Consider the following 26,545-nt stretch of genomic DNA (forward strand, 5'->3'; position numbering starts at 1 on the left):
TCTCTGCATGAACGAGATCCCTGTACTCTTCTTGAGTTGCCTGCCCCTTCTTCCGTAAATGGTAAAGTCATAGAGTTGTTCTTACTCCCTGTGACCCAAAATTCACTCATTTTTGTTCAAATACCCATTTTGAATCATGCAGACAATTTGAACAACAGCTTCTTTCTATATATAGAGAACTTAAAAGCCCACTACTGGGCTTTGACAGGGAACTGAGACATGTGGAAAAAGAGGGCAGAGATAAATGGTAAAGTCATAGAGTTGTTCTTACTCCCTGTGACCCAAAATTCACTCATTTTTGTTCAAATACCCATTTTGAATCATGCAGACAATTTGAACAACAGCTTCTTTCTATATAGTGAGAACTTAAAAGCCCACTACTGGGCTTTGACAGGGAACTGAGACATGTGGAAAAAGAGGGCAGAGAAATAATTTTCTCATCATTTTTCTGCTTCACTCTGATAGTACCTCTGACTTCTTGTGGTGTTAGTGTGGGGGAAAAAAGATCAGAAATAGCAAAAGGAACTGTTTCTGCAGTTCATACATTCCATTTTCATTTTTTGTTTCTCTGAAACTTTATACTGAATTTGACCCAAATCTGCTTCAGAGTACTCAAACCCATGCTTTTAGGTGGGATAAATTGTTTACTAGAAGAAATTGCCCAGCATAATTTCAGCTGCAGGCTCTAATCAGACTGTTCTGCTTCCAGGCCCCCTGCGGTGGGAATCCCCAAGGGGCAAAGCCTTGGCAGCAGGACGGATGTGTAGCTGTAACACCAGGGGCTAAGTGAGAAAAGCACACCCTTGAGCCTTTAGAGATAGTGTGCCCGTGTCCCAGCCCTTCTCTAGACCACGGGAACTGATTCAGTGCTGGACAATATTGGTATTAACCTCATATTCCCATTTCTCTCCATAGAGAGAACCTAAGCAAGCACAAAGCCATCACTGAAAAAAAAATCTACCGGTACGAATAAATAATATGGTGTCACTATACTATGAAGAAAGCAACAAACCTAGGTTTTCTGTGAGTCCAGTGATGATACTAGATTATGTAGCCTTTGACAGTTTAAGTACAGTAAGTACCTAGTGTAGGTACTGTTGTATTTTAATTTTTGTTTTATTTTGTATTCTTTGGTACAACTCTCCTTCCACGGGTTTCTGAAGGATGGCAAAAACTTTGCAATTCTGTCATGCAGTTCAGTGGAATCATCTGGATTCTAACTCTGAGGAGTAGCATTTCATCTGTGTAACCCCTAAAATCAAAACAGTTACTTTATGGAAACAAGCCTGCTTTAAACAGCTTGCATTAAAACTCCATTGTAGTTAATAGGTCAAAATTCCCAAGGACATCGCAGAAAAGTCTGGCAGAGTGTCAGATAGGTTCATCTTAAAAATGCTGTCATAGAGCATTACAGGCAGGAAAACATAAATTGCAGACGTTATGTTATTTTTATATATTTTCAGAGTGCTGCCAAAATAGGTCATTTGCAGATCATATAAAGGAAAAAACTTAGCAAGTTTGGCTGAAACCATTATAAGGAATATTTAGAAATTTCTTAGGGCATCTGTGAGAATGTGCTCTGTATGTCAGTTCACTGACCATGACCATCTCCTTTTTTCATGTACTCCCTAAGAAACCGTGAAATCTACTGAGAATAAGATAGTGAAAGTCAGAACAGACACTACTTCTGATGTTTCAATTACAAACAAAAATATATGGAAAATATGAATTTATTTAATAAAACCTCTGGTTTTATTTTTAGCATCTTTAAAAATGCTTCTTTTTGAACACAGAAGGGAGAGAATGGATTTGTTGATAAGCAGTCTTATCAACGTAGGTACATTCTGAGTCTCATCTGTTTAATTCTAGAAAGAGAACTAGCTGATCTAAGTCAACTGTTTCAGTAGCATTCTCTTAAATTTTCTTTGTGAGTCCTTCCTTAAAGTCATGAGAAAACTGGGAAAAATCAAGATGTTCCATCCAGATACTTTTGTGAGGCTGACACAGATTTCTCTGATCTAGAAAATAATCTGAAACTCTGTTAAGAGAGGCATTTGAAGGATTTCTATTAGTCTCAAGTTTTATCATTGTGTTAGCAAAATACAGATAATCAACTAGGAATTAGAAATAGATGAAAATGGGAAACAGATATGTAAGCAGATATAAAATGCTATATTAAAAGTCAGGTATGCCAATTGACTTCCAAATGTGATGTTAAGCTGGGACATAGAAGAGAAGACATACTACAGAGCAAGCTGATAACAAGACCCCTATCTAAATTTGCCTGACGTTTTTCATTAAAAAATCTAGTCTTGTATGAAGCCCAGTTGTTTACAGCTTTGCCAAACTTCAGTTGTTCAGGCTGGATGTCTGGCTGAGTCTGAATTGTTTTTGGAAGTTTCAACTAGAATGCTTTGAGCATTTCCAAGAATGAGACGAGAGAAAATTGTTGTTTGCCCATGTGAAAACAATCCCATAACCATTTTGCTGAAGAACTTTAATGTCTCCATGTTCCAGAGTGATCTACTGAAATTCAGCCAGGGAACTGCTCTGTGGTAGCGAATTGACTTTTGCCATCCCTGTAAAAATTATACCAGGCTAAGAGCTGCTGAAAAAAGTATCTCACCGAGGATACCTGGTAGAGATTTGTAGCTAACTTCTCAGAATAGTCCACATATGCTGATGCTGTCCCAGTTCCTCACATTTCACCTGTTGGAGCTGGCTTATGCACATGCCATTTCCAGAGAGCACCTCCATCTCAGGGTTATAAGGTTAAGCAATACTCTTCCCACAGTTACTTCTTCATCTGATGCTACAGCACAAAAAATGAGCTGAAGGCCCTTGTTTTTCTCTGTTTCAACAATACTTCCTCAGCAGAGCCTGTGCCACGGTGGGAAAAAATGTGTGGACAGCATGATTGCTCTTGCTGCTAAGGAGGGACACTGGGAAGGAATAGCACTGTGACAAGCCCTTGTATGAAACCTTTGTAGCTGTCAGTCAGGATCTCTTTGCCAGTGATAGGTATTGTCCATCACTTTTGCCGTGGGATGGAAACACTGTCTTCGGGAAGGCAGAGGATAATCAACAATCACACTGACACTTTGCCAGTGTAAATATGCTTTTATTAGGAATTTATCTGGATCTTCAGCTGACTCATTTGGAATCAGAATCATCTCAGTTCATGTTTCTCTGTGGTCTGAGATTTGTGTCATTGCTCTGCTTGGCATTCACCATTGCCTGCCAGGCGAGCTGGACTTCCCTTTGGGTCCCAGTGTCCACCTCAGCTGACCTTCCAGCTGTGAGCTTTGGAAGTGATCGTCTCTGATCCCTCTCTAACAGCTGCAACAGTGCAGAGTCCAACCTCACCCATCTGCATGGCACTACAATTCCCTGCAAAGCTGTCTTCTTAGTTCTTCCCTTTGGATTCGGGCACAGGGCAGGCTCCTGAGGCAATTTCCTCAACCTGCTTTACTTTTGTAGAAACAGCTATGGCAGCTGCTATTCCCATATTTTTACCATGCTCGCTGTTCCTCTTCTCTCTGCTGCACTCCCCCTCAGGAATTCATTCCATCTGACTGTGCCATCTGTCTGAGTGCTTCTCATTTGCTTGCCTTCCTCTCAAAAATCATGGCTTTGCAGTTCTGCTGTGGTTTTGTAGAGCAACGATATGCGTTTCCACTTCTCACACTTTTATCTTTGTTTGAAGGCAATGAGGTAATGGCCATACAGAAACTGTTAAGAATTTGTGGGTGACACTTTGGCTATGTCTGTTTTCAGGAAATTAGACAATGCCAATGCTGGTTCTCTGACCCTCAGTCCAGTTGTCACTGGCTGGTCATACCTACATTATTAAACTTCCTTAGCCTTCGAAACAGGTTGGCTATGTCTAGGCTGCCAGCCCCTGGCTAGGCTGGTCCCCAGCCAGGGCTAATTCCTGAACCATTCTGGGAAGACCACTGGTTAGTCCGTGCCAAAAATTTTGACCAAGCTCTGGCACTGTTTAATCTACTAGTTTAGACATAATCCTCATGTCATACTCATCTGAACACATCAAATGCCTGGGATCATCTGAACAATCACATAAAACCCCTTCTGCATTATAAAGATATATTTTATTATTATTGAATCAGACTTCTCTAAGATTACAGATAGAGTGACTGCTTTCCAAGAATATTTTGAACTTCCAATGCCGGAAAATTCTAGCATTGGAAAAAATTTTGTGACGCATGTTTAAACTGATTTTTTTGAGTTGGTTCCTTAGGCATTATTTTAGTGTCTCCTCTGCATGCACCTTTATTTGCTTTCTATTGTCTGCTTCAAATGTCTGTTTCTTTGTTTTCCTTTCATTAGATGAGTGAAAAAAAAAAACCCAGACAATTTTAATAAAGCTCGGGGACCAATGTTTCCACCTGAACTATTGTAATTAACGAGCATAGCAGATGATACTTTGGTCAGATGAGTCAAAGCTAATAACACTTCATTTGGTCTTCTTAGTTCCTCATGGACAAACAGTGCTTAGAGCCACAGGCACAACTGTGCACAGGACTATCTCCTTTTCAAAAGGAAACATGTGAACAAGAAAAAAAATGCCAGCAAAAAAGCTTATTTTAACCATATGTGGTTTTGGAGGACTGTCTTTTATTGAACAGCAGTTCAATGAGTAACATAAAAAACTCATACAGGCAATTCTAAGCTCTGTCAGAGAAAAGAATAATAAGAATTTCTTGATGCATCAATGGCTAAACTGTAAACAGCCAACAAACCAACCAGAAACTCAAATAACCACTTTGAACCCTTGGCTTCAGCATAATGGAGCACACAACTTTTACATAGTGGGAACATCAGGCCATGCAGGGCTTTCTATACTGTTCCATGCAGAAGTAGAGCATTGGGGTTTGCAGCAACTCGTAAGGATTTGATGCCGGCTAAATCCCTTGGCCCTCCTCTCCTGTGAAAGGGCAGTGGTGGTGCCTTAGAGCCCCAGGAGTTGTTCCTTCTGTTAGTGAAGCAGAACCTCAGAGGCAACTCCGTCCTGAAGTGATAGCATGAAGTAAAAAAGACCACCCCGCTTCTTGCATAAGTTTCCAATGCCCCATGTACAATGCATGTTTTGTTAAAATTAGAAACGAATATATCACAATTTTAAAGCAAACCAAAAGGACTTTTATCTGCCAACATCCCAGTTCAAATCCTTCTCCAAGAGCTGATGAAATCATCTGACATAAAGCAGAGCAGAGGTTGCATTCTTTACAGAGCTTTGAGTGATGCATATTTTACCAACCCATCCATGAGAAAGGGATTCCTGAACAAAATGGCTAAGTGAAAGAAGAGATCATTTTAGAAATATGTGGAATTTTAGTTGTGACAGGCACTGTGAACATTGCTAATGATTTCAGATATCAGACTATTAGGCAATTAAGAAGCAATTCAATACACTTTTAAATTGTAGCTCTGAAAGCGTAATTTATGTTTCCAGTACTTTTATCTTAAATAGTCTTTCTGGCTTAACAAAAATTTGGATACAAATTGTTTAAAAACTTGCAACTCCAGCACTAATTCAGCTGAAAAGTTTCTGAGGAACAACTGTTACATCAATAAACATGAATCTCTAAATATATGTGAGATTAAGATCCTTGCTGTTCAAGATATTCACCTTTAATTTTAGGCACTTGAGGCATGACTGAAAGCTTAAAAATATTACTGAAAAGAGTGCTGTGACATCTGAGCCATGGCATGCAACTCATTCACATGCCCAGTGACACAAACAGCATGCTCTGCCCTTCTTTCTGTCCATGGAAGAGTTGATTTTGGATTTAATCTAAGGGTGAGGCAAGTGCTTTTGAGATAACATTTTGCAGTTCCCTGCTGCTCTGTTCTTATTTGCAGGCCCATTAAATACTGTTTTGCAAGAACAGATTTCTCATTTGAACTGCTCAGTAATGACAACAAATTTTTGTGGTTTAAGAGTAACATAAGCTAGTTCCAGAGCACCTGCCGGGAGATATTATGATTTTTGTGTACTTCAGCTGAGGATACAGTTAGCTTGTGTTGTTGCAGGGTATGAATTACAGTTTTTCTTCTAAAAATAGAAGTCTTTTACATTTGGACAATAAAGGAAATATAACATTTACATTCAAAACAATTCAATAAAAGCATCCACGGTGAGATAACAGTACGTTTTTCATGTCAGAACTACAGTGGGATAAAGAAGCCTGCTTTCAAGGGCCCCAGCCAAGCCATAGTAATTTAAAATAGCTGAGCGTCAAGTCCTTCAGTTTTAGCTCCATGACCTGTCACAGGCAATCAGACGAAAAGAGAGAACTTTACTAAATTAGTAGTAAGCCACCGACTAGTTTTCCCAAGGTGAGGTTTAAGCCTTGCACTCTCTCTGTGCCAACCCCTGCAATTCAGTCAACTGCAGGGAACTCCACAGCATAATTTGTGGCAGCTGGGGACTGCATTTGTGCTCTGCTCTGGGCAAGCAAACAAACCAACCAACACACAAACCAGCGGCTGAAAGCAGCTAGCCGGGGAGAGCAAGTTCAGGGCAAGGATTTGAAACTTCCCCTGAGCCCTCTCCCTGCCTCCAGCTATTTTCAGTTTAAGAGATTGCCCGAACCTGATGTGGTTTGTCTGGTTAGCAACCATAAATGAGTATTTCTTCCAAGTATTTCTACTTTCTCCCTCCAAGCCATGTTAACTTCTGCATCCACAGACAAGGTGTTCTGCAGATCTGCTGTTCAGTGTGTGAAGAACCACCCCATTCTGTTTGTCGGTGGAGACTGCTTCAAAGCCCGTGTAAAGCAAAAATAATCAGCTAAAGAGAGCAGGTGCCAGGACATGACAGGAACATAGACTAGTTTTCTACTAGAACTCTGTGGGTTTGAAAGATGTCAAAGTCACCCACCTTCCTGGCTTCCTTCCCAGACACAGCCAAGACGGGAGGCCGTCAACGCTGGAGCCCTGCGGAGCCCAGCTCCCTGAGCTGCGGATGAGCAAGGAGGGGTGAAGGCAAACGCTCTCTGGCTGCTGCGATGCACAGAAATGATCTGATAACTCCGGGAGATTCTTGAGAACAGGTTTGCCTCTCACAGCAGATGAATAAAAAAACCCACACATGAAATTGTTGCCCAGGGGTCTAGATCTAGAATTAGCACCATAAACTTTCTGACCGTCCCTAGACTGTTTCTCCCTAATGTTTCAAAGCACAGAAACCAGCAGTCCTTAGGGAGGCTCTACTATACTTATACCAGTCATAACGGAGACTTAAAACCTACAGTGCTGGAGATTCCTTAGTGAAGCTATCTCTTGTACCTGATAAACAAACCTGAACAAAATAATGTGGCCCATTAGGATTTTCTCAGACACCTTTCAGGGCCCCGACACTTCTTCGTTGACTCACTTGTGAAATAAGTTCATGATCTTTGCCTTTTCAGTGTTCGGCAGCTCTGCGTAGGATCTCCATGCAAGATACCATGGTGCTTTTGTTATGTGAATAAGTGTCCTTTAGGAATCCCACCGCAACCGCTAATTTATTACATATAAACAGCAGAAAAGTTACAAGAAAATACAGGCTCCTGTTTACTACCAACCTGGCCTACCGTCACACAAGCACATTTAAGCGCTGTGTTTTGGTCAGGTCTTGCTGAGTGTAGCAGCCATGCTTAATTTATCTTATCTAAATCAATGCGCTGAGTAGTTACCACTTTCACAGAACATGGAGATGATTTAATTTATGGATTGGTGAAATCAGTCTATTTACACAGTAAAGCACATATTAAGCATTGAGTTAAAAAAAGCAGAAAATGCCTAACCACCTTGGTTTTTTGCACGAGCCTTTAAGAGTAATCTGTAAATTTTCAACTGAAGATTAGCATAATTCAACATGTTACTGTTTTAGAACCACATTGCTATTTTTACTATAAAGTGGCGGAAAAGAGATCGGACATCATGCTTTAAATTAGTAGGTGACACAGTGATTTATGTTACTTTTAATGTGGGAGGAAGAAGTTAAGAATTAGCAGTCTGATGGCAAATAAATCTTGACAAATCAAAGGAGTACTTTTTGAAAAAAATTTTGAATTATTGACGTGTAAATTCAGAATCTAGTGTCAGAAACTACATAACTTTTCTTTTGAATATGGATCAGTTTTCTCTTAAAAATAGCGAGGACATTTCCCCCCATGGATGAAAAAAATGTTTCAGAACACCAGCCTTCTGAAAACTCATCAGTCTCCATTTACACATGACCAATTTGTTCCTGAAAGAGTTCAGAGCACCTGGACAGTTTCTGTTCAAATCAAGGACTATTTTTGCTTGAGACAAAAGTAACATTTCCCCATGGATGAAAAAAATGTTTCAGAACACCAGCCTTCTGAAAACTCATCAGTCTCCATTTACACATGACCAATTTGTTCCTGAAAGAGTTCAGAGCACCTGGACAGTTTCTGTTCAAATCAAGGACTATTTTTGCTTGAGACAAAAGTAACAGTTTAAGGAGGAAATGAGACTGTTTGATGTATATACATCATGTGGACTGCTGAGGTAAATCAGGAACTTGAAAAATGCATCTCTCTTCTGACTGAATCCTTAAAATATATAAGGGGAATAGAAACAGAGGCTATGATGCAAATCACTAGCATTGTCAGAGTCAAAAGTGCAACTGTGATTGCTTAGTTGAGAGAAAAAAGTGTAAAGGAGGCATGAAGGAAGGATGTTGAATAAGAAGAGGCTGGAGAAGATGGATGGATGCTCCTTCACAATGCATGAGTGAATGTGCATATGGTAAAAGCGAAAGGCAACAAAATTAAAATGAAAAAATACATGCAAAGCTATGTAGACAAACACATATGTAAATGGGTGCTTGATTTTCACCATGTTTGATTAAAGCCAGAAGCTTAGAATGCTTTCAAAAGAATTTTTATATAAGGTAGGAAAAGACGTTAAAAGTCAATAATTCAGGTCCTAAGCCATCCATTAACTGATGACAATGGAGAGATGTTTTCCATTCTACTGGATCCTTTCTTCCTGAGCATCTAATGCTGAATCTGAAGAGCTGAAATCAGCATGGTTCACAAGAAACTGGTGACAGATTTTTAACTTCACTGGCTAAGAAAGCGAACTGCTAATAACAAAACCAGCAAAACTGATACTAGGTTTATGAAGCCAGCTTAGGTGGGAGTAGAGTGAATCAGATTAAGATACTATTAATTACCATAAGATATAATCTTATAGTAATGTTTTGGGCATCTTCATAATAAAATTTGCCTTTACTGTGCTAGTACATTTTATATGAAGATAACGTGCTGGTATTTCTATCAAAATTTCAAATAGGAGCTACAGGAAAGTGAAAATATGCGTAGTTCCGTCATGGCCATAGTTTCGTCCCAATCGGGCAGGCTCTCTGTATGTGTATGTGTATGTGTGCGCATTTAGAAAGAAATACCAGCACGAAATGATTGATTTTTATGTAAACATTTTACTTGCATAGTTCTCATGGCCATAGTTTCGTCCCATTCGGGCAGGCTCTCTGTATGTGTATGTGTATGTGTGCGCATTTAGAAAGAAATACCTTTTGTAAATGATTGATTTTTATGTAAACATTTTACTGCTTTTGGTGAAAGTAGATTTTTTTCCAAACTTTTTTTTTTACCCAAGAAGTTTTCTGCTTTGTAGAAGTTCATGGGTTTTTACTTCAAGCTCAGCATAAGCAATCTTTTAAGCATGAAAAAACTGAAGTTCTATAAAGTATCTCCAAAACCAGACTGCTCTGTTTTTAACAAAATGTCTTTCCTCTCACGTGTACAACCCATGCTATGACCAAAGTAAATGAGAAACAATCATAATTCTGTTCCTTTGGCTATATCTTTTGGATACCCTCCAACATAAAATGCATTAGCACAAAAATGTACTTGTCCTTAATTAATTTATAGCTTAAAGCAGAATACCATAAATAACAGTTGAACTTCAGCTGCAAAGGTTTAAAGTCATGGATAAAATATTGTATAAAATTTGTAATAAACCTTCAACAGTGCTAGAGGACAAGTAGAACTAATTATCAATAATCTTAGGAATTTCAGTGATGGACAACTGAATGTAAAAGATGTTTATTTTGCAATACATTTGGGTTCTATTGAATTTATTGTCATTGTGGAAGAGAAAATTATTTAAGTTTTACCACTACCCTGAACAAATACACTTACTAAGCTGAACTATTTGGTTGGGGTTTTTGATTTGGTTTGTTTTGTTTTTAAGTATCTTGAAGCATATAAAATACGCTGGTGTATCTTGCTCTGAAGCATGCATGATTGAAGGTTACAGAGTCTGCATGATACACTATAGCTTTATACAGGAACACAGGACTGGAAAGGATCTAAAAGGTCATCAAATTTATTGTCCTAATATTGCAGGAATCCCGTTTTATAATCCCCTTCATAAACTTATCAAGTTCCACTGTGAGTGCAGTTAGGATTTTTGCTGCTGTTACTCCAAGTGGAAAATTGTTCCCAAATCTCATTGCTCCAAGTGAGAACCTGTTTCTGGTTTCTAGCACAGATTAAATTCTGGCCAATCTGTGCTGATGGGTTCCCTTGCCAACATTGTCATTTAGTTTAAATGGCTCTCCCATCTCCCTGATGTTTGTCTCTGTGATATATTTATAGACAGCAACTGGATCCTTTAACAGCCTTTATTTTGCTAAGCTAAACAAGCCAAGCTCTTCATTCTGTCTTCTCACATGATAGGTTCTCTATTCCCCTGATCATCCTAGAAGTCCATCTTTGTACCTGAACAAGTCTGAGGTAATGTGCTACAAATGACAAAGTACAAGTCTTGTATAATAGCATAATAAAAGAAACCATAGCAAACAGAGTAATAATTTCAGGCTTGCAAAGATATGCTGTGCCAAATATTTAGGAGGTTGAGTAAAGGTTTTGAAATCGTCTAAGGGGATCTTTATTAGAAATAATGGGGTTTTTTTCTAAGTTGTTGATTGAAATTGCAGTATGAAAGGTTTTAGGGTTTTATTCAAAAGCTGGGAAATCAATGAAAATTATGATTTTGTTGAGACCTTCAGCCAACATAGTATGCAGTTGATTAGATTTGTGACAGTAATCATTGAAGAAATGAGTCTGGCATTTTGAAAGTTTCTTTGACAATAATGACTGAGAAAATTCCTATGAACACTGTATAGTATGTGATGAACCTTTCCTGGAGAAGCCATAATTGCATTCACACGTTGTCTTTAAGAAATTTCAGTGGCAGAGTTCAGGGGGCTGGTTCCCTGGAGTTAGCTCTGCAGAGTGCTCCTGATGGTGTGAGCCACTGGAAAGCAGAAGAGAATGTGGGGACAACTGATCCCACCACCTCCCAGGACCACAGAGAAAAGGATATTTGGTCAAATCCAGTATCCCCTGGTCTCTTGTGTCATAGCTTCTTGGAAAACTCCAGGAAACTCCTGACTGCCAGCTGTTAAGACTGTGACAGCAATCATCTTTGCCTGTTTTACTTTTAATCCTTACCGAGCCGATAGTTTAATCAAGTTTCAAGGGGAGCTTCATACAGAAACTTTTTCCCAGTTGTGCTGAGCCTGCCATCCCAGCGCTTGGGGCCACGATCATTGGAGTGTAGGATTCCTCTGTTACTGTGGAGGAGAGGCATTGTTGGGTTGGAGGGGGGGCATTTGTTTTTCTACAACCCTTCTTCTCTCGGGAATAAACACACTGATTTCTTTTTTAGCTTTTCTCTGTCCTGTAGCATAAGGAAAAAAGAACTTTTGTAATATGCTGTATGAAAAGAGAAGCACAAATTTAAGCTGGTACATGCACATACAAAGATCAATGAAAATGAAAACCTTTTGAAATACAAGCAATTTCTTAAGCAAGAGCAAAGGGGAATCCCAACAGTGATTACAAGCAATTAAATACACAATTAAGGAAATACATGTCAGGGCACTGCATGGGTGGCTGCTCCCCGGGGGCCTGGGAACAGGGTGAATCCCCACAGGGACCAGTGGGCTGGGGGCAGCCCCACCCCTGGGCATCAGGCACTTCCCTGGGGATGGGGATGGGCTGAGGCTGGGATGGGCTGTGGGCCCACGAGTGGGTCTGGCTTGGTGGGGTCCATGGCTGGGAAGGGCAGGGCTGTGGGGAGCTGGAGACCGGCCCTGCTGCGGCAATGCTGGGGCAGGGGCTGATGGCCCCAGGGGGGCTGACATGGGTTCCTGGGCCCTCAGGGCCCTGACAATAGAATAAATGGAACTGTAATTCTAATGAACGTTTCTGATGATAACAGTCGTCATCAAGTAGTTGATTTGATAGTGGAAGCTGTCACACACCGCCTGCCCCCATGGTGGCCTGTGGGCCGTGGGGAGTAGGTACCCCTTCATTCATCCTGAAGCCTTCTCCAGTGATGCTGGTGGAGCGTAGGGTGCTTGCCAAAATCAGCTTCACTTTGTGTCCTATTCTGACTAGCTGTGCATAGCCAGACCTTCACAGTGCCCCACCAGACTGTCCGTCCAGAAGGACTTGCCCTTTGTTGTACCGTCCCCAGTGTGACAGCTGGGGCTTGGAGCTGCAAGGGAGTGAAAAGCGGCTTCAAAAGCTCTTTGCTTTCCCTGGCTGTTCCTTTGAGGGTCCTGGGAACTGTGGCTTGTAGCTCAATGGGAAGATGGGGACTTTCATCAAAGCTGTCGTTAGGGTATCTTGGCCAACATGCCAAAGAAAACTCCAGCTTTTCTTCTGCTAAGTTTGGTTCCCTGATCCGTGGTGCATCAGGGCAAAGGGGGCATGTGTATGTGAACCAGGAAAGCTGAGAGGCTTTCTCCAAAACAAATCTACAGAGAATCAATAGCTTCGTATTACTGCTCTGAGAGTAACGAACAAAAATGATTCTATTTAATGCATGTGATTAAATGGCATGGAAAAAACAGCCCAAGAGGCATCCTGCTGTGCAAAGGGCTTGTGATGTTATTGTAGCCCTGTTAGGTTAAAGATGCTAGTGAGGCAAAGTCTGCAAGAAAAGCTGCTTCCTTCATTAGTCTAACGGGTGATTAGGAGTGTTTTTGATGTACCTGTGTGATGGCTGTGAGTGAAATACCAGCTTTATTCAAGTCAGTGGCAAAATCCCATGGGCTTTTCAGTGCAGCACAATGCTGTATAATGGAGAGTATTTTAATTAAATACAGTGATATTCATCCTGACTGTTTCTTTTGCTCACCATATTTGCTGTGGCATCACTTAGTTAAAATGGAGAATAAGACATGTATAGGCATAAATATTATCTTAAGATATTTTACAGTTTAATGAAGAAAAAGGTTTTCCAGAGTAGTGTAAAACATCTACCTTATCCTGCTGCTTGGTAAAACATCAGAGGATCTAAATACTCAAGTCCTAACTGTGTTCCAGGCTGTCTCCTCTTGGGGAGATTTAGGTGTAGTTACTACACTTGTAAGATGACTTTAAAACAATATATAATGGAAGGAAAGTACTCTTAAGGGTCTATTTTTAAACCATGTCTCCTGTGAACGTTTCTGCAAATCATGAACAACGCCACTTTTTTTGCATTCAGTATGTCAGATTTTAATCTCATTTAGACTGATGAAAATCCAGAGTAACTTCTTTAAACTCAGAAGAGTCAAGACAAATGAGGTCAGAATTTGACCCATTAAGCCTTGGTCCACCCTTTTTGTAATCTTAATAATTAGTATAAGCTGACTGACAGAAAACTATTCTTTCTTTCTTATACTTTGTGAATTGCACTGAAAATGAAGCTCTTCATTGCGAAAACATGGCTCACTTTCTTTTATTATCTCGATAGTTGCATATTGACTTTTAAAGACAATAGTCTTGATCCTTCCTCTGTTCAAATTAATGAGAAAACTGTCACTGACTTTTTTGAAGGACAAACTTTTTGTAGGGCAAAGAATTAATTTCTGTAAATCCCATGTGCCTCATACAAATTATCTCTACTTAATTCTTGTAAACTGTCATGCCAGATGTGATTCAGAGCTTGTGGATATAACAGTGTGATAACCTGAATTATTGCACTTGTAGGAAATGCTTTCTACTATTAATAAATAAATAAATAGATGGATATTTGCTCAATTTTCTCCTGGAACTAGCTGTTCAAGACTGAACTTTCCGAAACAAATTTTCAAGAAAATTAAAGTATTTATCAATAAAATAATGTGAGGTTTTTTCCTATATAGCCAAGTTTTTCTTATAATGTGTTTACCAATTTAACTGTGACTACAGCTAGTTAAGATTTCATTATTATATGTATCCTTGTGTTGTTCATAATCCAATAAATCTTGTTCTTTCAATTCAGAGCAAGGACAAGAAAAATCTACAAATACCAAGTTGGTATTTACTATTTTGCAAGAATTCACATACAGTTTGTTAAGAAATAATAAGGAAATGTGCCATGCACTGTTCTAACTGCTATTAACTTAGACACCGTAGTAGTCCTGCTTTATTCCTTAAATCTAGTATGACTACATTGTTGTCAGGAGAACTACATAAATGATTTAAATAACAGTCAGTCTGTAGAGTTGAACAAAATTGTTAATGTTTTCTTTAAAAAGATCACAGCTTTCCAGGACACCATGTTCGCCTTGACCAAATGTTTTGCCAAAGGAAAGACCTCCACAGTCTCACAGCCCTCAGAAGCTCTCTGGCACCACCAGTCCTGCCACTGAGCCTGCCTGGACACATCACTGTTCAGATCCATTGGCTCTGATCTTTCCATGCTAGCTGTCTCTGAAGTGGGTTTGACCTACCAAACTTTGCTTATACCATAACTGTGCTGCACGGTTGAGAAGATCAGGGCAGAATTCAGGGCATCCACAAGGTGGATTCAAATTCCGTTCGTTTGTCCAAACGAATCGAATGCATGAATGAGCTTTTATGAACATGAGACCTCACCTCCCTCCAGAGTTACAGCTCCGTTCCCCACATGCCCTGCAACATCCCCAACTTTCCAGCAGCCATGCTCCCAGTTCCTTCCATGTCTGCTATACCTCCACAGTATTTGGAGTTGTCACTGTGTCCCCAGCCTTCCTTTGTTTGCTTTGTGGGCTGTGAAAGAAACTGCTCTGCAGCTCTTGCTGTGCTGCAGATTGCCCAGCTTGGCCAGCTAAGGGAGTCACGCATCCTCGCTGAGCAGCTAGAAGTCTGCAGGCTGCCTGCAGCATGACTAATGGATGGGCCAAGCTGGACGTGGTACTTCTCTGCCGTCATTTCATCATTTCATTGCATTGCATTGCATTGCTTACATTCTGCAGAACTAGTCTGCTCAGTGAGGAACCAAGCGCATTACCTACCAGCTTTTTCCTTCTCTCGTTACGACTGCTTTTTTTTGGATGGAGGGGCTTACTTGGTGTTGATTGCTAAATTAAAGCAGAAAGCTGTGACTTGTGGTACCAGCTCTTAGGAGGGAGCAGGAGTGCGAGGCTTTACCACCTGGGTTGGTATACTGTATCATACCTGCAAACACGTCGCCTAGTGTATTCTCGATTCTTTGCGTCGCTGTGCTCTGCCATGGCTTTGGAGACACATGGATAAAGTCAATGGGAATCTCTAAATTAAAACATATAAGTATTTTCAAGCCACTTTAAGTCTGGAAGTCTGTGTTTTCTAACTGGCCTGCTGGCTGGCAGGCAGAGCAAGCAGAACATGCTGCTTCTCGCTTTGTCCTCGCGTGCAGCCCCTGAGCCTTATCTTTTCTCTAGGGAGCAGCAGGGACCCCAGTCAGCCTCGGGTGGGAGCAGCAGAGCAATGGCACAGGGACACTTCCATCCTCGAGTACCTCCTCCCCCCTCCGGACCTAGATTCTAGCGAAGCCCCCGCTCTGGAAGCATCCCTCGACACAGGTATTATTCCACACGACAAGCTGTCCGGCTGGCACGCAGGAGCTTCCAGGTGGAGCCGTGCTCCTAAATTAATAACATTCAGGAGATGCTGTTGCAATAGCATGGCTGGAAAGCAACACTCGAGCTTCCTGCAGATGTCAGCTCCAGGAGGTGGCCAAAATGACTTATGTCATCTCTTGTCTTTCAAAGGCTCATCTGAACTGCAGAGCTGTCAAAGCCCTCAGGGACTGTTGAGGATTTCCAAGGACATCCTGAATGTACATTATTTTCCCTGAATTTTTTTAGAGTAATGAGTTAATAATAAGCATCCTGAGATAATGAGTTAGCGTAACGAGGAACTCTTCAGCAGGCACCGGTGACCTTTATGACCATACTGGGTGTCTCGCAATATTCGTCTGGGACTTTGCCTATCTTTTAAAAACCCCATTGCTATTATCACATCGGTTATACAGTAATCTTTATTTCCAGTTTTAAAATGCCTCACGGTGCTGGAACATACTTTGAAATTGTGAACCCAGCTCAAAAACTGGGAGGCAATCACTAACTGATTTTATAAAAATTTCACAACTTTAAGCCCAATATCATATCGTATTTTTAAATGTCTGACTCATTTGGAAAGCTCGGGATTGTCTATATTAATTATGGCCCCAGAAGATCTATCTCAACAGTCAGAAAGCAACTCCATTTGTAGTCAAGGATTGCAAACACAATCTTCCTGGAACTGAAAGTTGTACATTGTGCAATTTTTATGGCTTGTATAGCTTTTCTATTTTTAGTTGGTTGAAACCTGCAATACATCATATAATCCTCCTTAAATTGTCGTTCATAATGCTAATTTCCATTAACTTGGCATAAATAATTTATTTTCTTTCTTAAATTTGTATAGTTACTATTTTGCCTAACAATGTTACACAAACAAAACTTTAGTTTTCTCTGATACAAAGTTGATGTGAGTACAAACTGCTAATGATATTTTTCTAGTTATGGAATTTTTAAACCAAATTAAAAAAAACTCCACAGTATTTTCTTTTTTATTTAAAAATATGCATGTTTTGAAGTCCCATTACTGTTCCATTACTTCAACAAACCATTTATTTAATCCTCCACTTTTATAGGCATTTGGAAAAGTTTCTCTGAGGTTTGAGAAAGCCTAATAAAATTGCACTTTTCAGCTTTTTTTTTTGAAGATAAAATGGGAAGAACAATTCTCGTTTTTTTTTTCCTTTCTAGAAATGCATCTTCAAGGTATAAGAGATCAGACAGTGACAAGTATTTATACAGAGCTCTCCAGCCTTGTTCTTGCTTACTTAAATAGAGATAATGTCATGTATTTAGCTACTTGCAGAAATTGTTTGCGCAACATTCCTTCATCGGCTGGCTGAGCAGAGGGCAGGGGAGCTAAGCCTGCTGCTGGCACACCAGTTCATGATGTCCGTGCCATAATGCTAAATGCTGGGTTCTGACAATATTTGTATTTTCTAGGCTTTGCTAACCCTCTAATTATAATCCTTTGTCCTCGACACAAATACTTATTTCAAAAAGTCTGAGGTTTGTCGAATACTCGGTGTTTGCTGCTTTCTGCAGGGTATGGCCAGGTGATTTCTAGTGCCTGGAAGGCCGGCGCTACAGCCAAGCCATGCTACCACGCTGGCATGTGCTGCCTGTCGTTTTTCTTCATGCCAAAAAGTAATAACATTTGTATCAGTAAGTACAATTATAATAAAGATTTTTGTGCAAGCATGACAGCTACCTTAGGTCAAGCACGTGGCAAACTCCCAGCTGTACAGAGATTCTCTAAATATGGCCATTTCATACCAGGTGTTTTGCAGTCCTAGAGTCGACTGACAAACTGCTGACTGACTTTTTTTTTTTTTTTTTTTTGTAATTTATGCTGTTTGTTTGGCTGCAGTCAATGATCTTGTATGGGATGAATTTGAAAGATACAGTAGGATACCATATTTTGGAATTAACTTTGAATAAATGAGTTACAGAACTTAATATGGAGGCAAATAGTTGTTTTGGGTTTTGCCTGAGTTTAATAATTTCTCTAAGACAGTGATATACAAATCCTAAAGCACTGTGCTGATAAAAGAAAATCTGAAAATGTAACTGAATAGAAATGAACATGAACTGATGAATTTAATTTCGTTTCCTAGCTGATAAATATTATAATAATAAACAAATATATGTATTCCTCAAATTACATTTAGTTTAGCACAGTCTTTCAGGTGTAAAGATATAATATACTCTTAATAATTCAGTAAGGAAATATTTATTCAACACGAGGACTTTGTCCTGACTTTTCTGAAAGCCTTGTGAAGTATTCTCAGTATATATACAGCAGAGGCTCAGACGGTTAGTCTGAGCTTGCTCTTTCCGGACGACTGTGCTTACCAGTTGGCTACTGGGTGCTCTGGAGAGCTGCCCTTTAACTTGCAGCTGGGCAGGTCTGAAAAAAACCTCTTTCACCTCTGAAATTCCTGCAGTGTGTATGTGGACAAATACCGATAATGAAAAGCTCTTCTCTGTGGCCTATGCAGTGAATATTAAGAGGAAAGAGGTGGTGCTCAAAGCTCACTTAGACATTGTCACTAGGGATAGAAACCCGAGTGAGGTTTATTCTCACTGGGAGTAAAACAGTATGTGAAATGTGAAATGAGCACATGAGAATACTTTCTGTTACATCTTCTTTCTTAAGATAACTAAATATAGCACCTTAATATGACAAAAGGTGAATTTGCATCCTCACAGGAGGAAAACTGGTTAATCTTCCTTTTCCCAAACCGCAGGTGAGAAACTAAAAAGCAATAACAATACCATTTTGAGCAATTCAGAGACAAGATGAAAGATTAGGCTTTTGACCGTAACTAGCATTTACACCGAAAAAAGCAGCTGCCTGGGCAGCGCATGGTCCGGCTCGCTCCCCATAGAGCCAGGACGTGACGGAGCTGCCAACAGCGACTGCAGCAGGTCCTTGCCAAGGCCTTGGGTCCACCACACATGCACAGGAGAAGCAGCCCAAAGTAATTTCTCAGTCACCTAAACTTCCTTGAAGGCAGCTGAAAAATATTTAAGTAAACAAATAAGTAATGCTGAGACATTACATAACTGCTGGGTCAGACAGTTTTTCACTAAATAAAGAGAAACAGTCATTTCTCTATTTATATGCTGCTTTCTTACCTGATTTCTTACCTGATTTACCAATCATATACCATCTGTACATGCCTCCCCCCTTTTTTCTTTGGATGATGACCAAACTTTTTGGCATTATTGTGAAAAGTCAAATCAGTCTTTTAAATTTGTATTGAGAGACCCAGTGATGCCTTAATATTTAAAGGCACCCACCAATTCCCTTCAGCAACACTGAGACCCACATTGCTTTCTGTCATCCTCCTCCTTATAGGAAATAGGAACTTGAAAATTTTGTGATTAAATTTTTTCAGATTTACCTTAATTATTAAAAATGAGTCTCTAGTTTCACTGGCTCTAACTAAAAGAAAGCTAACATAGATCCATTGTTTATTGCCATTTCTTAAATTACTTGTTTTAGGCAATAATGGCCAAATTCCCCCCACTTTTCCTCCCAAGAAAGAGAGTTCAGCACAAGGAGTTGTGGCTGGAGAGTCAAATGAGCTCATTTCTCAGTTATGTAGCTCAGTAAGGGTGAGATTTTTGACTCTTTTCAGTACTTTTTAGAAATACTGGTTTTCCTGCTCCTGTTGGCCAGAAGTGTCCCTGCGGCAGCGGTCTGTGTACTGATGCCTTGTAGAAAATCCATCCCAACAGCACAAGCCACTTGAGTTTGCAACTTCATTAACACAAAGTTGGCGGGGTTGGTTATAGCAGGGACTGTGAGGGGTGGACACAGTCCCACAGCCTCTGTCATGTCCTAACATTTGCCACCAAGTGTGGCACTGTGTCAGATGCTGATAAAGAGGTGCCAAACACCTGCTACTGCCTCCCCGCCCAACAGCAAAATCGGCCTTTGTGATGATGCATTTATGGATCCAGCACGAACAGTCAGCTTACTGATGTGCCCGAATTAGGGGCACAGCCTCTTTAGAGAGGTCAGTGGTGGCTCAGAGGGGCAAAACTGAGACCTCCCAGCACATCCCAGGAGCAGGATGCAGCGATGTCCTCCAGCCATGTCCTCTCACAGGGAGGCTGGAGCAACACCGCTCTCTGCCCAGCACCTTTTTCCATGGAAAGAAAATCAGGGGATGCTTTCCCTGATAGACAGGAGCCATGGCGGGCTTCAGCAGTGGTCACTGGAACTGCATGACTGAGGACAAGGACAGGCCTGAAGTCTTAACATAGTCTCAGAGAGCTCAGGCTCCATTTCAAAGACACTGCAGATTATGGATGAAACCTAAACTCCTAGTTCAGTCACACAAGTGAGATACTTAAAGCTGAACAGTGTGAATTTGTGCCAGTGCAGATGATTTTATCTTCATGTAGGCTTGTAAAACACCCACTCCATTTGTAGGAGCCCTTTTTAATATCTTTCCATGTCTCTGAAGAGAAATTACTTTCTAAGAAAAGCAGCTAAGATTTTTTTACTCTATCCTAGTGGGAAAAAAGAAAATTCAACCTTTTTTAAAAAGTTAAGTAAGGTAGGGTGTTTGGTTAGTTGTAACAAGACAAACACAATTCACTTAGATTTTATCCCTGTTGAAATTGGATTTTAAGAAGTCACAGACATTAAAGCAACTTGAATCTGGCAGCAGGTAATTTTAGTTATGTTGATGTGAGACCAAGCCCATGCAGAGATATTTACTTGCTTCTTCCTTCTCTCTTCCTTCCCTACTCAAAGTATATGCTGTGTTTTCAGCTTAGCCTGACTTTTTGCTCTGAACTAAAAAGCCAGGTGAAGATTTGAGCAGATAAACATTGACAGGCTGCTCAAAAAAAGACCAAAACCAGCTCAACCTGTAGATGCAGGATAAGTCTTTAACTTCATTCTTTTCAAGTGAAGAAATTGTCTAGGGATTTTGAAACCAAGACATTAGAAGAGGCATGTAAGTATGGTTTCTGTAAATGAAAGCTATTAAAGTGGATAAGGCCATTTTCAATGCCCAGGTGAGGTATCTGCAGGTTTTTGTGGTGCTCCCTGTCAGTGTGAAGCATTGGTATTATTTAAATCAGTTAGGCTGACATTTACTTCTCTACTTTCTTTGCCACAAGTTCTGAAGTCAGTGGAAAGCCTGCAGGATTACTGGGAAATAATGACAGTCACTGGGCTGGCACTGCCAGGAATGAAGTAAGACTCTGTTTTAGTTTTACTTCTTTACAAATAGTAATGACAAGTGAAGGCCAGGGCTTTGAATAATGCAAGGGCTACTCTGGAGCCTCACAGTGCTAGTCCTCTTGTCAGTGACATGAAGCAGAAGAGCTCAAAGTTTGTGCCACCGAGCCCAGCAAAAGCCACTAGAAGCCTGGTGTGAAGTGGGGATGTTGTGCAACCTCTCTCTCTGCTTCAGCTGCCCTGTCTCTTCCTGACCCCTGCTGAACTGCTCTGTCTCCAGACCATCCTTCAGTAGCAACTTACAAATACATCCCTAGAATAAGTAATATACTTCTGCGTGCCTTGACTTAACTTACTTGAAAAAATACGTATTCTTTTCTGTTTTCCCACCACCCTCCACTTATTTTCTCTCTACAGACTGTGTATTTATGGTGAGTTGCACTTTCCCTTTGCACGCATGGCTGATTAGTTTTCCATTTCCTTTGTTTGTAAAGGAGCAGGCTGTGGAAAGGAAAGGCTGTAAATTAAACAGTGCCAGGGCATGAGCACAGATACTGGAAAGTGAACGTCTGTACTCTTATTAAACTGTTGGAGTGGTCCCCGGCACACTTTTGGCCAGGCCACTTAACACCCTCCTGAAACCATTTGAGAGCGTGTTTTGGGAGTCAGCATGGGCTAGGAGCAATTCCCAGTGGGTAGTGTGGATGCAGCCAGCATGTTATGGATGCTAAGAGGGCTTAAGAGCCTGAAGGATTTTCCAGGACAGCTGGCCTCACAGTCAGAGAGCAGTCCTGGACATGGTTAATCTCCAGTATACATGTAGCCAGAGAATTCTCCCCCCCCCCCAGTGGGAAAAATATTATTGTAAAACCACCAAAATTGATAATCAAACTCAAGGGCAGGTTTAGTATCAGAGACTATTTTTAACTCCTTATTTTGAAACCAGTTAAACTTCACAGAGGAGGAACCTTTTGGGAGGAGCCCAGTCTAACGGAGGGGGTTAAATTCACCTCTCACCAAACGACCAGGCGTTCATGTGCAAGCTGGTACTCTGTGTCTATCAACAACTGAAACTTCCTACAAAGGAGTCACTGAGAGAGAGATTTGGAACTTGCTCCCTGCTTTGGTTGACAGCTGAAATTTGAGATGCTGCAGATGTTTTTTTACGCTGTTGTCTCTTGGAGACAATATTTGTAGAAGATACAGGTCCTCTGTACAATTTTTTTTCCCTTCGCTGTAAAATCTGTAAGGCTTGCTACATCGTGATTATATTTTGTTAATTTTATAAAACAAACGAAGGATAAATTAGTCAAATGTAAAATGTAGCTATAGTTGTTTACTGGTTCCAGCAAAATCAGAGCTGTGCAAGTCAAGGCTACCAAAAAGAATATGTGATTCACAATTCACGTCTGGTCAGCAAGAGACAGCAAAATACTTCCCTCAACCCAAAGCTTGAAGTTTGCTTTTGGGACATTTAGCTTTTTGTCTTGTCTCACACTTGTTAAAGTCCAAGTTAATTTTTAAATAAAAAATAATTTTAAAGTAAAAAGTTGAAATAGATTTTGTAGAAAGCTAATAAGAGTTAGTTTCCTCATTTCCTAATTGCCTTCCCTATTTGCCCCGTGGTTAAAGTAGGAATTGCAAGGACCACAGAATGACTTTACTTTCCATGCTGTGTTCCCTCAGTGATATATCAGTTGTAGGTATTTTGGTTGGTCATTGTAAGGATAGGGAGAAGGGACTCGGAGGCAAGAGCTGTGATGATTATCAGCCTGCTCCTCTCTATTGCTGCTTTCAGCAGTTTCCTGCCTTCTTGGAAGCATAAAATGCATTGTTATAGGAGCAGTGGTCTTTAGAAACTACTTACAAGAGATATAGCGTGGTTCATAAGTCCACAGTATGTTTGATCTTGCAGGTTATCAGCTTGGTGCTATGCTGTCAACAAAAAGAAATGATTAATGCTTACCTAACACCAAAGATTACCCATCTGCAGGAGTGAAAAATCTTTGGTAGGCCAGCTAATCTGCATCACCTCTCTTACCATTTTCCAGGCATGTTCTGGCTGTCAGGTGATAAAACAAATGTTTAGTGTGTTTGGACTGAAACTAATGGTGACATTGCTAGCTTTATCTTCATGTGAAGTTCACAGTTTGATTTTCAATTGAAATGGCGTAACTCAAAAGGGCAGAAAGCTGTAAAACAACATATGAAGAATCATGATAGGGCACAGTGCTCATCCAGCCCTCAAGGGGTGGCTGTGTCTCGAGACAGGCTCCATCAGCTGGGTGCAAGGTACGCAGCCCCAGGAAGCAGGGGAATTCCTTTCCTCCAAGAATCTGTGCCTTTCCTTCAAATCAGGAGTAGTCCTGGGCACAGGACACTCCAGTGGGCTGGAAACAGGCTGGGAAGAGGGATAAGTAGGAACCAATCTACTCCCACGTCTCCCAGCTCAGCTGAAACATGCTAGAAAGGCTGCACCGCAGGCAGTTAGCACTGTTGCCACCTACCTTGCTCCTGGCCAGTCCCTTTCAGCCACATAGCCACTCCAAAGAATAAATATCAAACCCCTCGTCAGACCTAGCGGCATGTTTGTCTAGTGGTTTCAGCTACTTGAGCTGTCTCTTCTCTATGACTCCTGTTTGTACTTTCTGGCAGCTGGGAAGCACAGTAATCAAAACACGGGTAGAGTGATATATAAAAGTTTATTTTTTTGACTGAACGATGATCTAATAGCTTATCATTCCTCATGCCTCATGCATCCAAGATGTTTTTCCAGATGAAGCCTGGGAAACATGAATCTTCGTGAAACAAGTCTATGTTACTCCTTAGTTGGTCAGCATGCATTACTCAAGTAAAAGTATTCCAGCTGAAACCACAAGTTTTCCTGAAAATGACAAAATTAATGGAATTATACCAGCATAAACTCTGTTCTTTGTAAATCTGTGCCATAATTTAGCCAGAGAAGAGTTTATCTTGGAATTAAGAAAATGGTGTTAAAGTGGTATAAATCTGCCTTAGTGATGACTGGGTTTCCTCTTTTAGTTTTGTGAAATCCTTTTCTGCTCTCATTATACCTATTCAGAATGGCACCTGGATATGGAATTTTCAGAAATCTTTTTCTTTTCTTCTTGAGAAAATATTTATGCTTATTCCTCTCATTTCTTTTTTCAAGCAAAGGAACTACTGTTGATATAATCCTTGGTGAATATAATCTATGTGCTACTATGATCCACTGTTATAAGAATCAATTTTAGAAGCTATAAAATAAATCTTTGATAAAGCAAAAAGGTTTTGCTAATTCTCGTGCTGTACCTCAACAAGTCTGTCTGCTATATCTTCGCTACATAAAAAGAAAAGTTCTATTCACCAAAATAGATTAGGGAATAATGAGATAGCGATGACTTGATAGAAGAAAACAATGATGTGTCCTGCATCCAAAACAGTCACTGCATTTTTGTCAGATACCCTCAACAGGTACAAATTCTCCTTCTTTCTCATAATTAAAAAGACTCAAGTTTCTTCCACCAATAAGACTCCATGTATGGTATGACAAAATGAGGGAGACACCATGACATCTGTCTGCCACAGGGCAATATATCCTTCCTGCATGGGCTTGTCTGAGCAATGCCATGGCCTCTCCCCCTCACTCGAGTGCAGGCGGCGGGTGCAGCCCAGGGACCAGCCCAATCTGCTGCATCTGGCAAAGGGCTTACAGGGTGGGAGGGAGCCCACGGAGCAGCGCTCCCAATGCAGGTGGTGCAAACCCCACTATGGAGGCAGTGTCAACAGGTTGACATGACCATTTCTTCTTCAGTGCATGAGTCTCAGCACGCGTGCTTGGGCGTTGCTCCTCCTAAGACCTGTATGACAAATGCTCTTCCAGCACAGCAAGCAGACCAGGTGAAAGGATGAAGGCAGTAGTGGTGTTATGTAGCTAGACTAGCCACAAGTCCTCTTCTAGTCTGTATAGAATTACAGCCCTGAGGCTTGGTTATTCAAGCTGTTTACTGAGTAGAGAATTGTCCTGATTCATAAAGTATCCGTACCTCCGTGCCAATACTCCAACAACAAGGGCAAGCAGCTAACACATGCTCTCACAAAAGCACATGGGTAACCTATAATACTGTCAGAAGGAACAAAGACCTTTTCTTGTTTGCTCTTGCAGATAAGTCATGATGCATATGAGGGCAAGAGATTGGGGGAGGGTTAGAGAGCACAATGGATTAGTGCTCTAAGCGTGAATGTTTAGAAATTCAGGAAACTCCAGAATTGCTGAGGGTAGATATTTGTTCCGTTCTTCATTGTATTAGTCATTTGGTTTAGCACTCTCCTCTGACCAGCATGACTGAAACAAACACTGGAGTCATCTGCAAAAGCCAAGAATGAGGTCTGCGTTGCCTTGGCACGGTGTTGTTCGGCTATCGCACTGTCCGGAGTCTGACACATGTCTGCTTCATGCAGCATCCAAGTCCAACTGGGCAGCATTGCTCAGCACGCGCCTCTGCACAATGCAGCCATCAGTTCCTACCTGGTCCTGTGACAACCTCTTGGTAGCATGATTCCTTTTTATTTCTTCAAGTCAGACAAAACAATAATAACGAACATTTGCAGAGTCCAGGAAAACAGCCTGGAATAACTAATAATAAGGAATATCTAATAATAAAACTAATAATTTTAATCAGTCTCTGAGGTGGTGTGAACAGTTGCATCTCTACATGTTTGTCCCGTGAAAGCCACACCACCGAGGCCATGTAGCCTTAGTTCTGGCTATACAGATGCCTTGAGACTAAAGCCATCCACCCCCATCTGGGGTGGTCCTCGCTGAGGACTTCTAAGCCAACAAGGCCAATTTGGTGTCCCTATCTTCCTTTCCTCCTGACATCTGACAAGGCGTCTTCTTTTTCTGCATTTTTGTTTGGGGTTTTTTTCTTGGTATCTACTACTTGCAGATACAGACTGATACTATTTAAAAAATTTTCCAGCTCTCCTCCTCATTTATGGGGTATTTCAGATCTGATGGAGGTTTTATATCATTTGGTCTCCATTTTGAGTATATTTATTTTTCACTGCTGGTGCTATACATTGATCGGTAATCACTGGGCAGAGATTTGGCCTGCTCAGTGCCTGAGTTCTCAGCAATCTCTGCTGTGTACCAGGCACTTCCGCACAGAGCTTTGCCCCACTCCAAATGCCTGCACAGTGGGGCCTCTGAAAGATACAGTTCCCATCATACAGTTCCCAAAGCCACAGCTGAGAAACAATTCCAGTTTTGGCTCACTAATAACCCAATTGCACTGACCCTACAATACATTGTTAGCCTGTCAGAAACCCAGCACTTTCATGTGATAACTTAATCAGTTAGATCTGCAACTGAACTCCAGACTACAAATTTATAGCCAAAGGCAACAACCATATCATGGCTGGAAAAACAA

The 26,545-nt window shown here is 40.8% G+C and overlaps 1 protein-coding gene across 7 annotated transcripts in view; it reads left to right on the top strand.

Annotated features, from left to right (window-relative positions):
* Nucleotides 1-26,545, top strand: part of FILIP1 (filamin A interacting protein 1) — a 117,739-nt gene that overhangs the window by 18,202 nt on the left and 72,992 nt on the right. For 3 of the 7 annotated variants that reach the window (XM_009275768.2, XM_009275764.2, XM_009275771.2), the window contains exon 2: nucleotides 15,728-15,868. The exons of 1 other annotated variant lie outside the window; for it this stretch is intronic. The gene's annotated coding sequence lies outside the window, so the exon portion shown is untranslated. Of the gene's footprint in view, nucleotides 1-6,927; nucleotides 7,080-10,736; nucleotides 10,800-15,727; nucleotides 15,869-26,545 lie in introns of those variants that run through there. 3 more of the 7 variants (XM_009275765.2, XM_009275767.2, XM_009275770.2) reach the window with 3 other exon arrangements.

Source organism: Aptenodytes forsteri, unplaced genomic scaffold (assembly GCF_000699145.1).
Source record: "Aptenodytes forsteri isolate BGI_AS27 unplaced genomic scaffold, ASM69914v1 Scaffold256, whole genome shotgun sequence".
Classification (NCBI taxonomy): domain Eukaryota; kingdom Metazoa; phylum Chordata; class Aves; order Sphenisciformes; family Spheniscidae; genus Aptenodytes; species Aptenodytes forsteri.